Here is a 22,849-nt window from a genome sequence, read left to right on the forward strand (position 1 = left end):
AATAACCAGCAAACTGATGGGTCTTGACTCTTTATCCAATGTGCCAGTCTGTGTCTTTTAATTGGACAATTTAATCCATTTACATTTAAGATTAATATTGTTATGTGTGAACTTGATCCTGTCATTATGATATTAGCTGGTTATTTTGCTCGTTAGTTGATGCAGTTTCTTCCTAGCATAGATGGACTTTACATTTTGGCATGTTTTTGCAATGGCTGGTACCAGTTGTTCCTTTCCATGTTTAGTGCTTCCTTCAGGATCTCTTGTAGGTCAGGCCTGGTGGTGACAAAATCTCTATGCTTGTCTGTAAAGGATTTTATTTCTCCTTCACTTATGAAACTTAGTTTGGCTGGATATGAAATTCTGGGTTGAAAATTCTTTTCTTTAAGAATGTTGAATATTGGCCCCCACTCTCTTCTGGCCTGTAGAGTTTCTGCTGAGAGATTTGCTGTTAGTCTGATGGGCTTCCCTTTGTGGGTAACCCGACCTTTCTCTCTGGCTGCCCTTAACATTTTTCCTTCTTTTCAACTTTGGTGAATCTGACAATTATGTGTCTTGGAGTTGCTCTTCTCAAGGAGTATCTTTGTGGCATTCTCTGTATTTCCTGAATTTGAATGTTGGCCTGCCTTACTAGGTTGGGGAAGTTCTCCTGGATGATATCCTCCAGAGTGTTTTCCAACTTGCTTCCATTTTCCCCATCAGTTTCAGGCACACCAATCAGACATAGATTTGGTCTTTTCACATAATCCCACATTTCTTGGAGGCTTTGTTCATTTCTTTTCACTCTTTTTTCTCTAAATTTCTCTTCTTACTTCATTTCATTCATTTGATCTTCAATCACTGATAATCTTTCTTCCAGTTGATCGAGTCGGTTACTGAAGCTTGTGCATTTGTCACATAGTTCTCATGTCATGGTTTTCATCTCTATCAGTTCTTTTAAGGTCTTCTCTGCATTGATAATTCTACTTATCCATTCATCCATTCTTTTTTCAAGTTTTTTAGTTTCTTTGCGCTGGTTACGTAATTCCTCCTTTAGCTCTGAGAAGTTTGATCGACTGAAACCTTCTTCTCTCAACCCATCAAAGTCATTCTCCATCCAGCTTTGTTCCGTTGCTGGTGATGAGCTGCATTCCTTTGGAGGGGGAGATGTGCTCTGATTTTGTGAATTTCCAGCTTTTCTGCACTGCTTTTTCCCCATCTTTGTGGTTTTATCAGCCTTTCGTCTTTGATGATGGTGATGTACTGATGGGGTTTTGGTGTGGGTGTCCTTTCTGTTTGTTAGTTTTCCTTCTAACAGTCAGGACCCTCAGTTGCAGGTCTGTTGGAGTTTGCTTGAGGTCCACTCCAGACCCTGTTTTCCTGGGTATCAGCAGTGGAGGCTGCAGAAGATAGAATATTGCTAAACAGCGAGTGTTGCTATCTGATTCTTGCTCTGGAAGCTTCATCTCAGGGTGTACCCAGTCTTGTGAGGTGTGATGTGTCCGTCTGCACCTAGTGGGGGATGTCTCCCAGTTAGTCTACTCAGGGGTCAGGGACCCAATTGAGCAGGCAGTCTGTCCATTCTCAGATCTGAACATCTGTGCTGGGAGAACCACTGCTCTCTTCGAAACTGTCAGACAGGGACTTTTACATCTGCAGAGGTTTCTGCTACTTTTTGTTTAGCTATGCCCTGTCCCTAGAGGTGGAGTCTACAGAGGCAGGCAGGCCTCCTTGAGCTGCGGTGGGCTCCACCCAATTCGAGCTTCCAGGCAGCTTTGTTTATCTACTTAAGCCTCAGCAATGGCGGGCGCCCCTCCCCCAGCCTCACTGCTGCCTTGCAGTTAGATCTCCAACTGCTGTGCCAGCAATGAGTGAGGCTCCATGGGCATGGGACCCTCTGGGCCAGGTGTGGGATATAATCTCCTGATGTGCCGTTTGCTAAGACCCTTAGTAAAGTGCAGTATTAGGGTGGGAGTTACCCGATTTTCCAGATGTTGTGTGTCTCAATTTCCCTTGGCTAGGGAAAGGAATTCCTTTCCCCCTTGCACTTCCCAGGTGAGGCGATGCCTCACCCTGCTTCAGCTCTAGCTGATCGGGTTGCACCCGCAGACCAGCATTAACTGTCCGACATGCCCCAGTGAGATGAACCCGGTACCTCAGTTGAAAATGCAGAAATCACCCGTCTTCTGTGTCGCTCACACTGGGAGCTGGAGGCTGGAGCTGTACCTATGCGGCCATCTAGGGTGCCACCCCTCATTTGTTTTTCTTACTCCTGCCTCTTTCAAACTTCTCATGGCCAGCCTAGCACATACATAGTTTTAGTTTATTATTATTTGCCTTCATCAGCTCCATTCAACACTCATACCTTCTTTTTTTGAATTTCTGTAGTGTATATTCTCATGGTGTTTAGTACTTATTGGTACTGTGATATTCAGTAACAAGTTCTTTGAGGGTAGGGTCCATACATTAGAGTTTTAGAACTTCACAGAAGCTAAGGAGAAGTAGAGATTTAGTAGATGCTCGGTGAATTTTCACTGACCCAGGAAGAGTGTTGTAATATTGACTGCATAAGGGAGGATGCTTTAGTAACATTGACTGAAAGTGAGTTCTGTAATAACAAGACCATAAGGAAGGCAGGCACTTTATTTGATTTGCAAGATGAGTCTTAGAACTGTTTGGTTCAACTCACAAATATATAACCACATCTACCTTTCACTATGTATTTACATATTTAAATATGTATACTTATATATATATATTTAAAATGAATTAAATCAAAATTTACAGTGATTACTCAAATCAAAGTTGATGCTACCCAGCAATCTTTTATTTCTTTAAATAGACAACTAAGGTACAGAAATGGTATGGTCTGAAAGTTTGCATCCATACAAAATTTATATGTTGAAACCTAATCCCCAATGTGGTGATATTAAGAGCTGTATCCTTTGAGAGATAATCAGTTAATGAAGGCTACCCTCATGAATAAAATTATTCCTTTTAGAGAGCAAGCCCTCATCAGACACCAAATCTGCTGGCACCTTGATCTTGAACTTTCCAGCCCTCAAAACTGTGAACAATACATTTCTGTTGTTTATAAATTACCTAGTCTAAGGTATTTTTAATAGCATCCTGAATAAATTAAGACAATAGATGTAGGTCTCCATAATAATTTCTAACTTCTATACTTAACACAACTGTCTTGGAATTTTTTAACTTGATATGCTCAATTATCTCTAGCAACTGACCACCAAACTCCAGCTATAGATACTGGACCTTCATGCCTAATTTATTCTGGCATGTTCTTCCATAGCTTATTTCAAAAATAACTTTGGAAATAACTCTTCCATTGAAATAGTCAATCACTTAGTTGGTTTGGTCTTCATGAAGTATCCATTTGCTTTTTCCTGTTTATGAGAGGAGCCTGTTAGTCTTTATTAATGTAAAATAACTTCTTCTATTTCTCTTTACATGCATGTTTTAACATACTAAGGTTATTTGTTATACCTAGTTGATTTCCATTCAGGTTTGGCTCTGTACTCAGAAGTTATTAGTGTATAGGAATATATCTTATAACAGACTCAAAATATCAGTGGTTACACAAAGTTTAAGGACAAAAGCCACCCAGAATTCACAGATATAAGAAGCCCATAATAGCAGGAACATAGGATCTTGCAATCTCATTACTCCATCATCTTCAACCTATGCTTGCATTTTGAGGTTAAGGCATCTTGCCTGTTTTCAAGCTGGCAGGAATTGAAAGACGACACTTTCCCATTAGAGGCATGACCTATGGGTTTTGTGCAATATTTTAATATACATTCCATTGACCATAAATGAGTCATATTACCTCATGTACCTGTGATGAGAATAAGGAAAGTTTCAAATGATTTTAAAGGGAAACATGATAATAAGCAGTCAGCAGAGGTCTTAAAGTGGTTGTATCTCTTATCAGTTACATTTCAATAGAAAATGACCTGGTTTCAGCTGGGTGCATTGGTTCATGCATATAATCCTAGCACTTTGGGAGGCTGAGGATGGTGGATAACTTGAGCTCAAGAGTTTGAGACCAGCTTGGGCAACATGGCAAAACCCTGTTTCTACAAAAAATATAAAAATTAGCTGGGTGTGGTGGTGTGTGAAAAGAAAATGATCTGGTTTCATCATAAAGTCATTGACCATGAATTCAGGCAGGAGGGTAGGTTGGTAGGTTACATGTCCCAGTAGGGTAGCTCAATCCTTGGAGAAGAGAAAAGGCTGAGAGAAAGTGCCTCTATGGGGCAGGTAGATGCTCAGAAGGTACAGCCATGTTCAAGATGTGGGAGGTTGTCCTTTACCCAAAAACGTGGTTTTGAGCTTAATCTTAAATTATTAACTTTTAATAGACTTTTCTTCCCAAGTGATGTGCCCAAATCTGGGCAGCAAGCTGAATACAAGCACTTGCAAAGCAAACACATTACAAAATCATTTTTCAAGAAAGGTGAAGGTTTGTTGCTTTCTTAAGTAACCATGTACTCTCCACCCAAATCTGTCAGGGAAGTTGGAGCATTTGTTTTACTCTAACTTACCTGGAAATCAAAGTCATTTCCCTTCAGTCTAGTACAGACATGAAACTTGTTAACCAGACTCAATCTGGTGGACCCCCCGACAGGATAATGTTGAAGAGTATACCCATTCTCTTAAATGGAATGCACATTTGAGAGAAGCAGTATAGAAAATGGTTAAGGGCAGGCCGGGTACGATGGCTCACGCCTGTAACCCAGCACTTGGGGAGGCCGAGGCAGGCAGATCACGAGGTCAGGAGTTCAAGACCAGCCTGGCCAACATGGTGAAACCCTGTCTCTACCAAAAATACAAAAATTAGCTGGATGTGGTGGTGGGCGCCTGTAGTCCCAGCTACTCGGGAGGCTGAGGCAGGAGAATTGCTTGAACCCAGGAGGCAGAGGTTGCAGTGAGCCAAGACCGGGCCATTGCACTCCAGCCTGGGCAACAGAGTGAGGCTCCATCTTAGAAAAAAAAAAAAAAGAAAATGGTTAAGGGCACCAGTTTCTCCACTTGACAACTGAGTAACTTTTGGTCAGTTAATATAACCTCTCAGAGGTATTTCCTTCATCTGTAAAATATGCACGATTACCTACACAGAATTACTTTGTGGGTATTTTATTATTATTGTAATTATGCAATACAATGAGGCCCGGGCATGATGGCTCACACCTGGAATCCCAGCACTTTGGGAGGCCGAGGTGGGTGGATCACCTAAGGTCAGGCATTAGAGACCAGCCTGGCCAACATGGTGGAACTCTGTCTCTACTAAAAAAATACCAAAAGTTAGCCAGGCATAGTGGTGGGCACCTGTAATCCCAGCTACTCATGAGGCTGAAACAGGAGAATCGCTTGAGCCAGGGAGGCAGGGGTAGCAGGGAGCCAAGATCACGCCACTGCACTCCAGCCTGGGCACAAGAGCGAAACTCCATCTCAAAAAAAAAAAAAAAAGACTTAGAGAAACAAAAGTATATATTCATGAGTTGTAAAATCCTACAATGTTGTTAAATATCTATTCTTCTAAAATTGATTAATAGATTAAGGTAACTCCAACTAAAATCTCAACATTTTATTGAGTTTAATAAGCTTTTCTAAATATTTTTATGAAAATGTAAAGAGCCAAGAATAGCTAAAACATTCTTGATGAAGAAGGAACTAAGAGAAAACTTGCTCAACCCTATGTGAAAACTTCATTTAAAGCCTTGTAAACTGACAATGTGGTTATTGGTACAATGATGGACAAATGAACCAATGGACCAATGGACAAAAAAAAAACACACACACACACAAAAACACACATTTGGTATATAATAAATAGGATAATGTAGAAGTGTAAAAAAAGAAAGAACTATTCAGTAAATCATGCTGACACAATTAGATATTCTTATGGAAAATATGTCACACATTAAAATTTCAGGTGCAGTAATGCTGAAATGTAAAAAGCAAAGTATAAAGCATTTAGAAGAGAATATAGAAAATATCCACAGGACTTTTGGGTAGGAGAGGATTTCTTAAAGAAGGAATAACACAAAATGATACTAAATATAAGGGGAAAATGATAAATTTAATGACATTAAATTTGTAAGTTAAGAATAAATGAAATAGGCCGGACTTGGTGGCTTATGTCTGTAATCCCAGCACTTTGGGAGGCTGAGGCGGGCAGATCACGAGGTCAAGAGATCGAGACCATCCTAGCCAACATGGTAAAACCTCGTCTCTACTAAAAATACAAAAATTAGCCGGGTGTGATGGCAGGCGCCTGTAGTCCCAGCTACTGGGGAGGCTGAAGCAGGAGAATCACTTGAACCTGGGAGGCGGAGGTTGCAGTGAGCTGAGATCGTGCCACTGCACTCCAGCCTGGCAAAGGAGTGTGACTCCGTCTCAAAGTAAGTAAGTAAATACATAAATAAATAAATAAAATGAAGAACTATGTTCATCAAAAGACACCATAAAATTATGAAACTGAAAGTCACAGGTCAGAGAAGTCATTTGCAATATAAATAACTTACCCAGGATTATCATGAATATACAGAATATATAAAGAACTTCTATCAGTCCATGAGAAAAATATAGACAATTCAATAGAAAAACGGGGAAAATTGGGAAAAATAGAGACTTCCCAAAAGATGAGATCCAAAATGGTCACATTAAAAGTTAATAGTTCTATTTATATATTGGTTATGAAACAAACCACTCTAAAAGTCACTGGCTTAATACAACATTTATTTTGTTCACAAACTTGCAATTAGATCTGAGTGCCATGGGGTCAGCTTGTCTTTGATTCACTGGGTGTGAGCTGTGGCTGCTTGAAGTTGGGCTCAAATTATCTGAAGATTCCAGCAATTAAATGTCTGAAAGTTGACTCTGGCTGTTGGCTGTAACCTGAATTTGGACTCTGATAGGATCAGCTACATGTAGGCTCTCCACACTGCTGCTTGGCTTCTTTGCAACATGGTGGCCAGATCTCAAGGACAAGCTGAGAGAGAGAGATTGGGAATGAATGAATATATGAATGCATCAGGCAGAAGGTATTTTGCCTTTTATCATTTAGTCTGAGATTTCAGGAATGGTGTCACTTCTGCTTCATTCTTTTTGTTAAAAGCAAGTCATTAATTCCACCCCACAATCAAAGAGAGGGAAATTAGACTCCACCTTTTGATGGGCAGAATGCCAAATAATTGGTGGACATATTTTAAAACAACTATAGCAATCACCCTTATTAGAAATTAGGAAATTGCAAATTAATCCTGTAATTAGATACTACTGATCTTCTACCAGAATTGCTAAAATTAAAAAAACAAAAACTAATCATTATTGGTAAGAATATAAAGTAGTAAGAACTTTCTTTTTTGTTGTTGTTTTTCTGTTTTGTTTTGTTTTGTTTTGAGACGGAGTCTCGCTCTGTCACCCAGGCTGGAGTGCAGTGGCGCGATCTCGGCTCACTGCAAGCTCTGCCTCCCGGGTTGACGCCATTCTCCTGCCTCAGCCTCCCGAGTAGCTGGGACTACAGGCGCCCGCCACCACACCTGGCTAAGTTTTTGTATTTTTAGTAGAGACGGGATTTCTCCGTGTTAGCCAGGATGGTCTCTATCTCCTAACCTCGTGATCCACCCGCCCCGGCCTCCCAAAGTGCTGAGATTACAGATGTCAGCCACTGCGCCCGGCCCAAGTAATAAGAACTTTCATCACTACTACTGAGACTCTAAATTGATAAAACCACTTTAGAAAACAGCTGGATATTATTCAGTAAGTTAAGGATATACATATCTTATTATCCTAGATATATGTTTGCACGTGTGCAAATATGTACGAGAATGTTCGTAGTAGTAGTGTTTGTATAACCAAGAACTAGAAACAACCTGAGTGCGCATTTACAGAAATTGAATAGTGTTGAATGCAAGTCAACAATGACAATGGACAGGTCAGAAATATGTACAATATGAATGAATCTTATAAAAATAATTTTGTGAAAAGACGACACAAAAAGAAAGTATAATTATACTTATATAAATTTCAAACCAAACAAAATTTTGTTATATTGTTCAGGGATATATGTATAGGTGGTAAAATGTATTAAAAATGTAAATAAATGGACTGGGCACAGTGGCTCATCCCTGTAATCCCAGAACTTTGGGAGGCCAAGGTGGGCAGATCACCTGAGGTCAGGAGTTTGAGACCAGCCTGGCCAACATGGCGAACCCCCCTCTCTACTAAAAATACAAAAATTAGTCAGGTGTGGTGGTGGGTACCCATAATCCCAGCTACTTGGGAGGCTAAGGCATGAGAATCACTTGAACCGGGGAGGTGGAGGTTGCAGTGAGCTTAGATCACCCCAATGCATTCCAGGCTGGGTGACAGAGAGAGGCTCTGTCTCAAAAAAAAAAAAAAAAAAAAAAAAAAGTAAATAAATGATTACCATAAGTCAGGATTGTGGTTTTCTGTGGGAGTGAAGAGAGTGTGCAAGGCAGAGGTTGTGAATTGAGGAGGCATGACAGCGGTGCTCTATTTATCCTGAATTATGGTTAAACATGTGTACACTGTAAAACTACTTTTCAAAGCTCTACATGTAGGTCTTATTTAGTTCTCTGCATATTTTACAATAGGAAGACATAAAACAAACACAGAAGCTTTTTATATATCAATGTAGAAAGATTTCCAAAATATATTGTGAAGTATCAAAAGCAAGGTCCAGAACATGTGAATCTATATTTGTATTTATATGCAAGTAGATAAAGAAGAAAAGACAAGAAATTAACAATAGTAGAAACCTCTGGAGGATGAAGGAAAGGGTAGAAACCAAGGAGGTAGGTGACAGGGATGGGAGGAAACTTTTCACTGTAACTATTTGTCTTTTAAACTCTGTGAGTGTATTACCTTTTCAAAATATAAGCCAAATTAACAAACAAAATCTCTTAAAGCCCTAAAAGGGACCTCAGAGAAAAGTATGTCTTCTTAGAACAGATTCCCACTCCCTCAAGGCTTCATGTGTTATCTTCATTCTTAGGAGCCAGGAGCTCAGGAGTCAGTGTTTGTTTCTGGACAGAGAAAAGGTTTGGAAAGAATTAGTGATTATGCAGATCAACAACACCTGCAGCTCCCCAGATGGGACTATAAGTCTCAGATGCTTGGTCCTACTGCAGGGTCAAGCTTTAACTTCTCATACAAGCACTGATCAGCGTGGTGGATCAATGTGATTAAACAGCCCTGTGATTAGCAACTTGGTCAGGTTTACACACATAATCACAACAGGGAGCTATACAGAGTTCAGAACATTTAGCAATGAACAGACCATTCCTGTCCCCTTTCAGGAAAAACTTATGTATTGAGTGCTTCCTGTGTACTCTGGTGGACCATTTATTTAACAAATTATTAATGAGTAGCTGCTACATCACAAGTACTCTGCTGGGCACTGGGACTATGGCTGTGAACAAAATGGGCAAAACTTCCTCTCCTCATGGATTTTGTATTCTAACGTGAAATGCAAAGAAATGAAATGAATAAGTAAAATATGTAGTATACTAGATAGTGATAAGCAATTACTTAGAAAAATAAAGCAGGAAAGATAATAGCAATGGCTGTTTTTTTTTTTTTTTTTTTTTAATGTTTTGCATTTTTAAAGATGTCGAACAGGTAAGTTCCCACTGAGAAAGTGACATTTAAGAAAAGACCTAACGGGAATAAGGAAAGGAACAGGGCACATATTTGGGAAAAGAAGTTTCCAGGCAAACAGTAAGTGCAAAGGCCTGAGGCAGGAGTTTGCCTGACATTTGAGGAAGAGCAAGGGGGTCTTGTGGCTAGAGGGGAAGAAAAGGGAGAAGAGCCCTCACAGGCCACTAGAAGCACTTTGGCTATTAAACTGAATGAGAAGGGAACCCTGGGAGAGTCTTGAACAGAGGCACTGCTGCTGCATTTAGAATACATAGTAAGAGGGCAGTGATAAATAGAAGCAGGGAGACCAGTGAAGAGCCTGTTGTGAAAATCTGGGTGAGATGTGGTGATAGATTTTCTAGTATGGTAGCAATGGAAGTGGTAAAAAATGGTTAGGTTATGGATATATTTTGAAGGTAGAGCTGATGGGATGTAGGATCTGAAGGAAAGAGCAATCACAGATGATAGCACAGATATACTGGCTGTTTATTGAGATGGGGAAGATTCTTGAGGAGCAACCCTGAAAGAATAATCAGGAGTTCATTTTTTTGAAAGGTAAAAAATGCTTGTCAAGAAAGCAGTTGCAGACAGGGCGCCGTGGCTCATACCTGTAATCTCAGCACTTTAGGAGGCTGAGGTGGGTGGATCACCTGAGGTCAGGAGTTTGAGACCAGCCTGGCCAATATAGTGAAACTCCATCTCTACTAAAAACACAAAAATTAGTTGAGTGTGATGTTGCGTGCCTGTAATCCCAGCTATTCAGGATGCTGAGGCAGTAGAAACGCTGGAACCTAGGAGGCAGGGGAGGTTGCAGTGAGCTGAGATCACGCCAGTGCACTCCAGCCTGGGCCACAGAGCAAGGTTCCGTCTCAAAAAAAAAGGTAGTGAGTCTAGTGTTTGAGGCAGCAGTCCAAGATGGAAAGAGACATTTGTATGTCTATGGTATTTAAGGACTGAGCCCTGAGTATGCTAATATTTAGGGAAGGATCACGCAAGCGATCGTTTAATTTATATATGTAATAATAAGTACTATTAATATAACTAAAATAATCTCAGGAATCCTATGTATATTCCAGGAGCTTCTAAAACCGCTCTTGGGGAGTCAGCAAAAGCTTTCAGAAAGAGGTAATGGGTTATGTTTAAACTGAAATCTGAAGGACAAGTAGGAACTGGCGAATAAGAAAAGGGGAGGATTCTCCAGAGAAAATGCAGCTGCAAAGTCCACAAGCAAGAGAGGACATGAAACAATCAGGAATTTCACTGTCCCTTGCACGTCAACGTCTCTCACACTTGTTCTGTTGGAGGAACAACTACAGGAGTTTTTGGAATGTTAAATTGTAGAGATTTTAAATTGGGGTTTGGTGGGCAATATTTACGTGACTTCTAGTCACTTCTGTGTGGAAGAAAATTATTTGGCATATAATCATGTAACTCCTGGAACATACCAACTCAGACGCAGCCTCAACAAAAGCCCAGTTCCCTGAAATAAGCTCCGGTTTTCAAACACAGGAACTCCTGGTTCCTGTCAAAATGCATCCAAACGTTATCCAGTCGGAAGTGAAATTCTGAAAGTCTGGCTCCCTCGCATGCAAAGAAAACCCTTTGAGATTTTTGATAGTAGGTAGTTAAGCCGCTTGTCCCTGAGGCGGAGGTGTTAACTCCAGAGCTCCCCAGTTCTTCTCAAGCAGGGTTTCCCGAGGGCTTTGCTTGGTGGGCTCCTCCTGGATTCTCTCTGTAGTTCCTCCTCAGAGCTCAAGGAAGCTTTTGAAGAAAGGATTTCAAAGGTTAAATATTTGACAGACTGAGACTGGTAGAGATGGAGGGACTGAAGACACCTGCTTCTTGAGGGGGCCAATTGTCAAGAGGCAGAAAAAGGGAGGAGCGAGTAGGGAGGAAGGAAAGAAAAAGACTCAGGAAAACAATGAAACCATCTTCATGTTGCAAAAACTGTAAAAATTGAATGGAATATTAGCAGTGCTACCTATTCGTAAGCAGTGTGGTGCCGTAGAAGCCTGCTGGGCTCATGACCTCAGAGGTTGAAAGATCAAAACCATCCTGGCCTACAGGCAACTCGGAGTTTAAATCTACTTCTGTATCTTCCCTAAAAGTCTGAGAATCAAATCAGTGATGGCACTCAATGGAAAGATATCACTCGATAAATTTCTGGTAGTTGTTTCCCTATGACACATTGCCCCAGCCTAAAAATTCTCTTATCTCGAGCTCCCATCATGGAAACAATTGGGAATACTAAGTTAGAACCTCCATCCATCTAGGTGGACTTGCATATTGCGTACAATTTCGTGGAGGAAGGGGGATGACAAATTCCGCATTGACTTCCATTACATCTTCCAGTAAAGGGGCTTTAAAATTGTTATTTACATGTTAAGTTTTGATTATGTACTAGCAGTAGATACAAATATAACACAATCCAGAAAAACTATTTTTAACATACATTTCAGGTAACAGGAAATAACATTAGATTTCAATATTTATATCTATATTTGGTCCAAAGAAGTGTCATAGAAGAATTAAAAAAAAACAAAACTGGCCAGGCGCGGTGGCTCAAGCCTGTAATCCCGGCACTTTGGGAGGCCGAGACGGGCGGATCACGAGGTCAGGAGATCGGGACCATCCTGGCTAACATGGTGAAACCCTGTCTCTACTAAAAAAACAAAAGAAAACTAGCCGGGCGCGGTGGCTGAGGCAGGAGAATGGCGTAAACCCGGGAGGCGGAGCTTGCAGTGAGCTGAGATCCGGCCACTGCACTCCACCCTGGGCGACAGAACAAGACTCTGTCTCAAAAAAAAAAAAAAAAACTACAAAATGACATTGTACTAGGATAAAAATTCTGTAAGAGACATGGAATGGCACTATGAATGCAGAAAAATAAAGGATCAATGTAAAATCTTCCACAATTAAAGAGAGGGCATTATTCACCTCCCTCTTTTAAAAGGTTGTTGGTAAGTATTAAATTACTATGGTTTTTAGATTCCTATGATACAAGTCACTATATCCTTCAGAAAAACTTAAACTTATTGAAAAATGTTAGATGTCCACTGAAAATATGTGGTAGGTATCACGTTAGTCAAAATTCTTTTAGACAGGCAAGAACACCCCAGAGCAGTGAAAAGTATAAATAATGGGACATTTTATGAGATTTGTCAGGCTCTTACCATTGCTTTCAACTGGTTGCTTCCCACTTCTTTTTTTTTTTTTTTTTTTTTTTTTTTTTTTGAGACGGAGTAGCACTCTGTCGCTCAGGCTGCAGTGCAGTGGCGCGATCTCGGCTCACTGCAACCTCCGCCCCCCGGGTTCAAGCGATTCTCCTGCCTCATCCTCCTGAGTAGCTGGGATTACAGGCATGCGCCACCACGTCTGGCTACTTTTTTTTTTTTTGTATTTTTAGTAGAGGCGGAGTTTCACTATATTGGCCAGGCTAGTCTCGAACTCCCGACCTCAGGTGATGCGCCCGCCTCGACCTCCCAAAGTGCTGGGATTACAGGCGTGAGCCACTGCTCCGGGTCAACTCCCCACTTCTTTTGTTTTTGTTTTTTAATTGTTTCTTTGATCCTCTTTGTGTGTTTTTTGGTTATTTCTTGTTACCCAGTAAATATGACAGTGCTGACAGATTTAACTAAATGTTACATAAATATTTATTAGGAGCAATCAGTTGTTTTCTTGTTTATTTTTCTTTCTACGAACCACACATATAAGAATTTTTTTTTTATGTTACTTACATTTCTTTTCTATGAACCTGCAGAAAACATAAACGAATGGTGGTTGAATTGATTCTGTGGAAGTTAAAGTTCTACTGAGTTACTCTTTTTCGCATGTAAGAACCAATGTATACTCCACTGAACTGTGATAATCATTGATCCTATTTATAGAACTGTAAGAAAATGCTTCTCAGGGAGCCTGGGTAGCTCAGTCGGTAGAGCATCAGACTTTTAATCTGAGGGTCCAGGGTTCAAGTCCCTGTCCAGGCGCTATGAAAATGCATCAAGAAATCCACTAAATTTTACCTTAGCCAGTAGCAAAGATTTGAGGACAGAGGGCTAGGTGAGGACAGAGGGCCATCTTTGTTTCAGAAAGAGTCTCACCCTGTAGCCCAAGCTGGAGTGCGGTGGAGCCATCTCGGCTCACTGCAACCTTGTCCTCTGGGGCTCAAGCGATTCTCCTGCCTCAGCCTCCCAAGTTGCTGGGACTACAGGCGCACGCCACCATACCCGGTTAATTTTTTTGTATTTTTAGTAGAGACGGGGTTACACCATGTTGCAATAGGTGGTCTCCAACTCCTGAGCTCAGGCGATCTACCCGCATCAGCCTCCCAAAGTGCTGGGATTACAGGAGTGAGACATCACTCCCGGCCTAAAGAGTTCTTAGACATGACATCAAAGATAATTCGTGAAAGAAAAGTTGGTTAATTGTGTATGTGACCAGCAATTGGATGACAGTCCTTGGGCTCCCCTTGGTAAACTGCTCGCCACTTTACCAAGGAAAATGAAAGAGGGCAGTCCTTCAGTCTTAGCGTGGACGGGGAGATAGAGTAAATGAGAAAAAAAAAAAAAAAATTACGAGCATGCTAGCCTTAGCCCATGTTCCATCATCATCCAAAAGCTTACATTACTAATGATAAAAGATTTGCAATATTCCAGAATGACCCTGTCTAGTGTCATTATAAAGGAAGCTGCAAATGAGAGCTGGTGTTCAGGGACTTCCTAAAAGCTCTGTTCCCTGATTGATATAAGCCACAATAAGAGGAAGATCTTATCTTTATTAGTTTATTATTTTTTTCGTGTTTTTGTCAAAGTGGCCACAAAAGGGATCCAATCGAAACTGTAGCTGTCATGTAATAATTTGAGCTATACATCAGGTTTATCCTCTTTATTTCAGGGGCACCGTTTTTGTTTTATTTAAAATCTTGTGCCTTTGCAAGCAAATGAAGAAACTCTCATTTGATAATTACATATTTATACGTGTATCGAAAATCACTCTATACCCCATATATATGTACAATACTTACTGTCAACTAAAAATCTTAAAATTACACTGCTAACACTAACAATTTCATAAAAGTCAGAAGTTGGAAGTTGTCAGGCTCATGATAACGGATACAAGTTTTGCAACATTCAAATTTTTGCTAGAAAGCCCCACTCTTATCATTGGTCACAAATACTGTCAGTTGTTTTCCTTGAAGTGGCAGGCTCACTTGGTTAATTAAAAAATAAAAAAATCATGTCTGTCAAATACCGAGTCTTAATAACCATAGCTTGTTAATCATTCTTTCAAATAAAAATGGTGTTTTCTGAAAAAGCCACTAGCTATGCTTGTAACGGAATCAGCTGGAGGAGTGCTTTTTTGGGAGATAACATTGTGCTGAAGTATGCAACGGAAGTCCTTTATGTATACTTTCCATTTCGTCACACAGAACACACACAAGTCGAGTTGAACTTTAATAAAATTGATCATTTTTACCGCATCAAGGGAAAAATCTCTTCTACGATCTTCTATGAAATTTTTTGATAGAAACAAACAAGACGGTTAACACGATTCCTCTCCGGTGACAGCTGCGTTCGCTCCACGACTGCCTAGATTCTACTCGAGAAGACTACACCTAGTGTTTTGCTTGGCGCCTTCCTCCTAGGCTCGCTGTAATAAATGAGTGTCTACTAAGAGGCTCAGACCATCTTTGGCAGGTTGGAAAACACAGATCCAGAGGTTATGGCCTGAGGCCATTTGGTTATCGAGTAGCGAATCTTCAACTTCCTTGGCAGAGATAGGGACAGTGTAAACGATCAGATGCAAAATGAAACAATTAGAAATCGAAAATTTTGTCGGTACTGAAAGGTGATTTTGATGATTGAAATTAAGATCAGTGGAGCTTGCTACCTGGTCAGCAGAGTGGCGCAGCGGAAGCGTGCTGGGCCCATAACCCAGAGGTCGATGGATCGAAACCATCCTCTGCTACGAGTTTTACAGCTAAATGCATGCCACCCCCTCCACCCCACAAAAAGAAGCCAAGTTCCTGGATTTTATGCTTTCAACCATTCCTGAAAATCCCCACTTCTGCTCTGAGTTATGAGTTTCTTTCCTTTTAAATCTCACCTTTCTCCCAAAGGTCACCTACTTCACTGAACCATACGGTCCTACATTGGAAAATTCCTTTCCTCCCTGGTGTCAGACAAACAAAAGTGTATGCTCAGCTGAGATGCATTTTTATTACTACATTGTATTCACTGAACCATACGGTCCTACATTGGAAAATTCCTTTCCTCCCTGGTGTCGGACAAACAAATGTGTATGCTCAGCTGAGATGCATTTTTATTACTACGTTGTATGCGATTTCACCGTGGAAATGACAAAACCCACATTTACTTCTGCTAATTGCTGGGATATTCTCTTTCTTGTTAATTATTTGCTTTAATAAGTATTTGACAATGTATAACTTTATTGTTTTAAGCTAGTTGCTCTCCACCTCTCTGCCTTTATCATTACTTTTGTTGTTTTTCTTGGTCACCAGGAAAGTCCTTTTTTGGGTGCCAATGTTAAGTTCAATAACTAGTTGCTGAAGGGAATCAGTTGGTTCCACCTCTTCAGTCTTCCCTTTTACAAATCGTAGGTAAATGAATAAGGACTCTTGTATTGATCCTATTTGCATTCATCCTATATAGACCAGTTTGATTTCTTACACTTAGTGCAAAAAAAAAAAAAAAAAAAAGAAACAAGTAATAGCGAATACAAGCAATGTTCAGAGTACATGAATACACTTCTGTCCAATGAATTGACTCCATGGAATTCAAACTACCTCCTTAGTTGTCTTTTCTGAGCCCAATAATTCATTTATAACACCAGTCAACATTAGTGATATGTGCTAAAATCATTTCTCAATATGAATAAGAATCTCTTCTTAGGACCTATGTGGCTTGGTTGGTACAATACCAGACTTTTACTTTGAGAGTAAAGGGGTCAAACTCTTGTCCAGATGTAGTGGCAGGCCGAGTGCAGTGGCTCACACCTGTAATCCCAGCACTTTGGGAGGCGGAGGCAGGTGGATCACTTGAGATCAGGAGTTAGAGACCAGTCTGGCCAACATGGTGAAACCCTGTCTCTACTAAAAATACAAAATTAGCCAGGTATGGTGGTGCATGCCTGTAGTCCTTGCCACTCACGAGGCTGAGGCATGAGAATCGCTAAAACGAGGGAGGCACAGGTTGCAGTGAGCCAAGATCATACCACCACACTCCAGCCTGGGTGACAAAAGCAAAACTCCTTCTCAAAAAAACAAAACAAAACAGATGTAGTGGTGTTTTCTGGTTTGTACAGCCAGGTTTCTATGTATTTGAGTGGGCATACTTAAGAAACCATACCCGAAGTGTCTCATACGTACTTGGATATGATTTCAATGCTAAATTCTGGAACCCTTAGGCCCTTTTGGAAGGTGGTGAGTGTATTTGGTGAGAGAGACTGGGATCATAGGTGGACAGAGGGCCTATCTGGTAGGCAGCCTCTAAGATGACCCCCAATAATCTCTACCTTCTGATATTCTTGCCCTGGTGTAGTTCCCTATGTACCGGAGTGGTCTTTGTGTCTAATGTAAGTGATAGATCTAGCTCTAGAGGGAAGCCAGTTACTATGTCACCAGCTGTCCTGTGTAGTAGCCCATTTGGGGAGGGAGTGAGCCTTCCTGCCAATACCTACTAGGGATATTGGAAGAAGATCTTCCAGACCCAGTCAAGCCTTATGATGACTAGAGCCCTAGCCTGGCATCTTGATTGCAATCCCATGAGGAACCCTGAGCTGGAACTACCCAAATACAACACTTTGATTTTCTGAGTTACAGACACAGTAAGATAATAAATGTGTTGTTTTAAACCACTACATTTGGAGTTATTTGTTACAGCAATTGATAAGCAATACAAATCTCAAATAAATTTAGTTTATAACTTAAGGCTCCCTGGACTATTCAAGAAATGCACTTCCAGGATGCCAATCTACTATAAGTCACCTCATGGCTTTGATTTAACAAAATGAAGATATTTTCTAATTTCTTTACTTGGTGAATTCCTAAGTGACAGGACTACTTTTCGGGCATTCACTAGGGATGATAGTTGAGTTTTCTCTCTAGATTATTATTAATCTGCATGTATGACACTGAGGACGTGTGGAGTGGTTCTCCATTTTTAGCAGGTCCTAGTGACTTCAGTTTTCCTCAATTTAGAAGCTGCTAAAGCGTAAGCCCAAATTTGCCTCCATGAGCAAGAGCTGTAAAAGCATAAGCAACTGGGTGTTGCGGTGCTCTGCTTATCCGTGTCCTCATTTCCTTTTACATTTGTTTTACATGTCTCTTAGGTTTCTTTAATGTTATATAACTTCATTGTCTGAAACAAACTTTTAAATAACTGATTTAGAACATATTTTAATAAAAGTACAAATCATATGGGTATAGGTAAATGAATTTTCACACAGGAAGCCTATGAGTAACCTCCATCTAGATCAAGAAATAGAACATTACCAGCACCTCAGAGACTCCCTTTATGCTGCCTTTCAGTTACTTTTCCCTTCTTCCTGTAAGGTAACAACCATCCCAACTTCTAACAGCAGAGTTCACTTCTTCCTGTCCTTTCAATTTGTTTTCCCTCTTTTGTATTTGTTTTCTTTTACTCAATTATGCCTGTAAATTAATAATTGTTACTAAATGTAGCAGTAATTTCATTTTCATGGCAGTAGAATGTTCCATTGTATTTTTATTATCCAATTTATTCTACCGTTGATGAACAATTATGCTGTTTCTATTTTGGGGCTATTATAAATAAACATCAAAAAACAGGAAGTTTTCTTATATGTCACAGTGCATATATGTATTCATTTTGTTAGATTTATACACAGAGTGAAATACTTTCACCTTTCACATTTACATCTAAAATCCATCGATATTAATTTTTGTTTATGTAATTTATAGGTCAAAACTTATTTTTCTTCATTACATATCCAAAGAACGTAGTACGACATATTAAAAAGACTACCGATTCCCTCACTACTATACATTGTTATCTTTTTCATAAATTGTGTGTACAAATATTTGGTTCTGTTTCTGGATGCTGTATTTGGTTACACTGTTCCATTTTTATATCATTATGAAAATTGCCTACTATCTTAATTATCGTAACATTGTAATAAGCTTTGATATCTATCTATGTACATCCTCTCATTCTGTGCTTTTCAAGGTAGTCTTGGCTATTCTTGGATCTTTGCCTAGTTATAAAGTGTTCAGAATGAGCTTGTCAATTTTCACAACAGTAGTGTCTTTTAATTTAGTTGCATAGACTTTATAATTTACTTTAAGGAGAATTGTAATCTTTTATTCTTCCATTCAATTAATACAGTATATCGTTAGAATGATTTAGGTATTCTTTACATTCTTTTGGCAATGTTTTATTGTTTTCTGAATAGAGGTCCTGCACAGGTTTGTAAGAGTTATTTCTAGGTTGAAAATGTTTTTTGGAGCTATTGCAAATAATATCATTTTAAACATGTTATCGAGGCATAACATACATACATAAAACTCCACCTATAAGTGTAAACCTTGATGAAGTTTCACAAACTGAACACACTCATGTAAACAGCATCCACTGAATCAAATTATAATGTATAATTAATGTATTAAGGAGCGTAGTCTTAGGGAAGTCTACTTAGGGGAAGAAAGTGGGAAAACTATTGGTCACGGCCAGACATGGTGGCTCATACCTGTAATCCCAGTGCTTTAGGAGGCTGAAGCGGGAGGATCAGTTGAGCTCAGGAGTTCAAGACCAGCTTAGCCAAAACATTGATACTCATCTCTACTAAAAATACAAAAATTAGCTAGGTGTAGTGGTGCACACCTGTAATCCCAGCTACTTGGGAGGCTGAGGCAGGAGAATCACTTGAACCAAGTAGGCAGAGCGTACAGTGAACCAAGATTGCACCACTGCATTCCAGCCTGGGTGACAGAGCAAGACACGTCTCAAAAAAAAAAAAAAAAATTGGTCAGCCACTGTATCCAACTGATCAAAGGTTTGCTCCATAGAGCATTAATAGCCCTACATATAGAAGTTGTGCATGTGCAGATATCAAAGATCTCTCAGTAGCTCATGTTTCAACAGCAACAGAGAAGCCTTATAGCAGAAGACAAGAAGTTCAACAGAGGTGAACAATGAAGTCCTGTTGTTTTCTGCACACAGAGGAAATTGGTTGCCATGACTATTGGGGTAAAACAAGTTGCAAGGTAAGATGGCAAGAGAATCGGAGGTGGCACAAAAGATATATCTGATACCCAAGAGTATGCTTGTCTTACAAAATATTTTAGGAAGTGTTCCTTTCTCTCTATTGCTTGAGAGTTTATGCAAGATTCATGTTATTTGTTTCATAAATATTTGGAAGAATTCACCTTTGAAGCAGCATAGGCCTGGAGTTTTATCTGTAAGGTTTTAAATTGCCAATTCATTTGTTTAATAGGTATAGGACTATTTAAATTTTCTATTACTTCCTGTATCAGTTTTTGTAACCTGTGTCTTCCTAGGAATTTTTTCATTTCATCTACATTTTTAAATGCATTGCCATGTTATTATTTATAATATTCTCTCATACACTTTTTACTGTGTGTGGGAATGTATAGTGATGTACTTTTTTATTTTTATTTTATTTTTATTTATTTTATTTATTTTTTTTGAGATGGAATTTCTCTCTTGTTGCCCAGGCTGGAGTGCAATGGCACGATCTCGGCTCACCGCAACCTCGCCTCCCAGGTTCAAGCCATTCTCCTGCCTCAGCTTCCCAAGTAAGTGGGATTACAGGCGTGAGCCACCATGCCAGGCTAATTTTGTATTTTTAGTAGAAACAGGGTTTTGCCACGTTGGCCAGGCTGGTTTCAAACCCCTGACCTCAGGTGATCCACCTGCCTCAGCCTCCCAAAGTGCTGGGATTATAGGCATGAGCCACCATGCCCAGCCTATTTATAATATTCTCTTATATACGTTTTACTGTGTGCAGGGATGTATAGTGATGTCCTTTTTTCATTTCTGATATTAGTAATTTATGTGAACTCTTATATATAAGAATATATCTTATCAGACTTGCTAGGTAGTTATCAATTTTGTTAATATTTTCAAGTAACCAGTCCTTGGCTTTGTTTATTTTCTTTATATGTTTGTTTTCCATTTCATTTTTCTGCTTTTAACTCTCTTGTTTCCTTCTTTTATGATCTATAATATGATTTCCTGTTCTTCTAAAAGTCCTTAAAAGTTTATTTTTTTAAGCGTTTTAAAAAAATGTATTCAAGACTATACCTTTGTCAACTGAAAAATCATGAGATGTATAAATTTGGAAAGAATACTTTACTTTTTAAAAATAGTTACAGCCTGTAAGCTGGCTATACTGACAGGTTGGAAAGTGTAGCTTCCAGCCAAAGCCAGAAGGAGACACTTCAAAGGAGGAGGGATTGGGCAGGAGCTTTATGCTGAACAGGTTTGCTACACACACATATTTAACAGGTTATAGGAGGAGTTATGAATATTTTCAAAGGGGGAATGTGCATATACATGATAAGTAAACATGTAGTTAAATGTCACTTATGTTTATTATGTTACTATGGGGTTGAGACTTAATATTTAAAAATATTACAATTAACCCCTATACATCAAAAGGTGAAGCAGGGACACGAAGGTAAAGCAGAGACATGAAGCAGCGTCTGTAAACTGGCCAGAACCAGTCTGTGGTTGGTGGTCTTTTTATTAGAAGTTACTGAAATTTGTCTGTTGTCTAATCAAAGCTGTAGTTATGGCTTGTGAAATGGAGGGATCAGTTAGTCAGTGTTTGATGGGTGGTAAGCTGTAACTTTTTTAAAAATATCATTTATCTTTAAGCCGGTGTTTGTTTAGCTGTTAGAGAAAAAGGAGAAAAATTAACCTTGTGGCAATTAGAATGGAGTTTATTTTTTAAGTGTATGGGTGTGTGACTTAACCCTTGTCTGGCGTGGCCTTCGGTCTTGTTTATAATTTCCTATCTTATTGCCACAAAGAGTTTCTTTCTTCCTTCCTTCCTTCCTTCCTTCTTTCTTTCTCTTTCTTTCTTTCTTCTTTCTCTCTCTCTTTTCCTTCCTTCCTTCCTTCCTTCCTTCCTCCCTCCCTTTCTCCTTCCTTCCTTCCTTCTTTCTCTTTCTTTCTTTCTTTCTTTCTTTCTTTCTTTCTTTCTTTCTTTCTTTCTTTCTTTCTTTCTTTCTTTCTCTCTCTCTCTCTCTCTTTCTTTCTTTCTTTCTTCCTCTTCTCTCTCTCTCTCTTTCTTTTTTATTTTTATTTTATTTAAGACGGAGTCTTGCTCTGTCACCCAGGCTGCAGTAGCACATTCTGGGCTCACTGCAACCTCCACCTCCTGGGTTCAAGCGATTCTCCTGCTTCAGCCTCCTGAATAGCTGGGATTACAGGCGCCCATCACCATGCCCGGCTAATACAAAGAGTTCATTTCATCAGTCTTATGATCTCTATTTTAACATTAATGCTGGTCTGTTATTGTGTCTAAACTACAAAATGGCGGAAGTATGACGAAGTGTATCTAACTTCCCATCCTGTAACCTCCTTATGAAATTTGCATAATCATATGTCAATGTGTCTATTTGGAAACAGAAATAGTGTTCCATGCCAAGCATCTTTTGGGAATCCATAAATCTAATCAACTTTATAAATCTAATGCAAAATTCATGCAAATAAATGGTTTACAAATTTGAGAAATATACAAGAAAATATAGAAATAAGAGCAAATATTGCTTATTTTAAACTTATTTACAGGGCATTTTAGACATATACAGATATGAAGTACTAATAAACATATAAGCCAATTCGAGAAATAAAAAATTACAAATGAAGGTGAAGTCATCTATATTCCCAACTCTTTTCACATCTTCTTCCAAACCTCTTAAAGATAACCACTACTTTGAATTTGATTTTTACCATGTCCTTACATTTCTTTATTTTTACTACATTAGAGTTTTTATTGATATAACTTTTCATGTTTTTAGAATCTATATGTATTTTACACTTTACATACTCATCTGCAATGTGCACATTTATGCTTGAAGAAACTTTCATAGATTGAATCGCAATGGATTTTTGTTTTCAAATTTTTACCTAGGTGCAATCAGGACTACATTTATTTT

General features: G+C 39.3%; 2 non-coding genes across 2 annotated transcripts; both read left to right on the top strand.

Annotated features, from left to right (window-relative positions):
- The first annotated feature begins 13,579 nt into the window (after positions 1-13,579).
- On the top strand, positions 13,580-13,652 carry TRNAK-UUU. Its single transcript has one exon. It is a non-coding gene; the product is annotated as a tRNA-Lys (tRNA).
- A 1,909-nt stretch (positions 13,653-15,561) lies between these two features.
- TRNAM-CAU lies at positions 15,562-15,633 on the top strand. Its single transcript has one exon. It is a non-coding gene; the product is annotated as a tRNA-Met (tRNA).
- The last annotated feature ends 7,216 nt before the right edge of the window (positions 15,634-22,849 follow it).

The sequence above is a fragment of the Piliocolobus tephrosceles genome, chromosome 5 (genome assembly GCF_002776525.5).
Source record: "Piliocolobus tephrosceles isolate RC106 chromosome 5, ASM277652v3, whole genome shotgun sequence".
NCBI lineage: Eukaryota > Metazoa > Chordata > Mammalia > Primates > Cercopithecidae > Piliocolobus > Piliocolobus tephrosceles.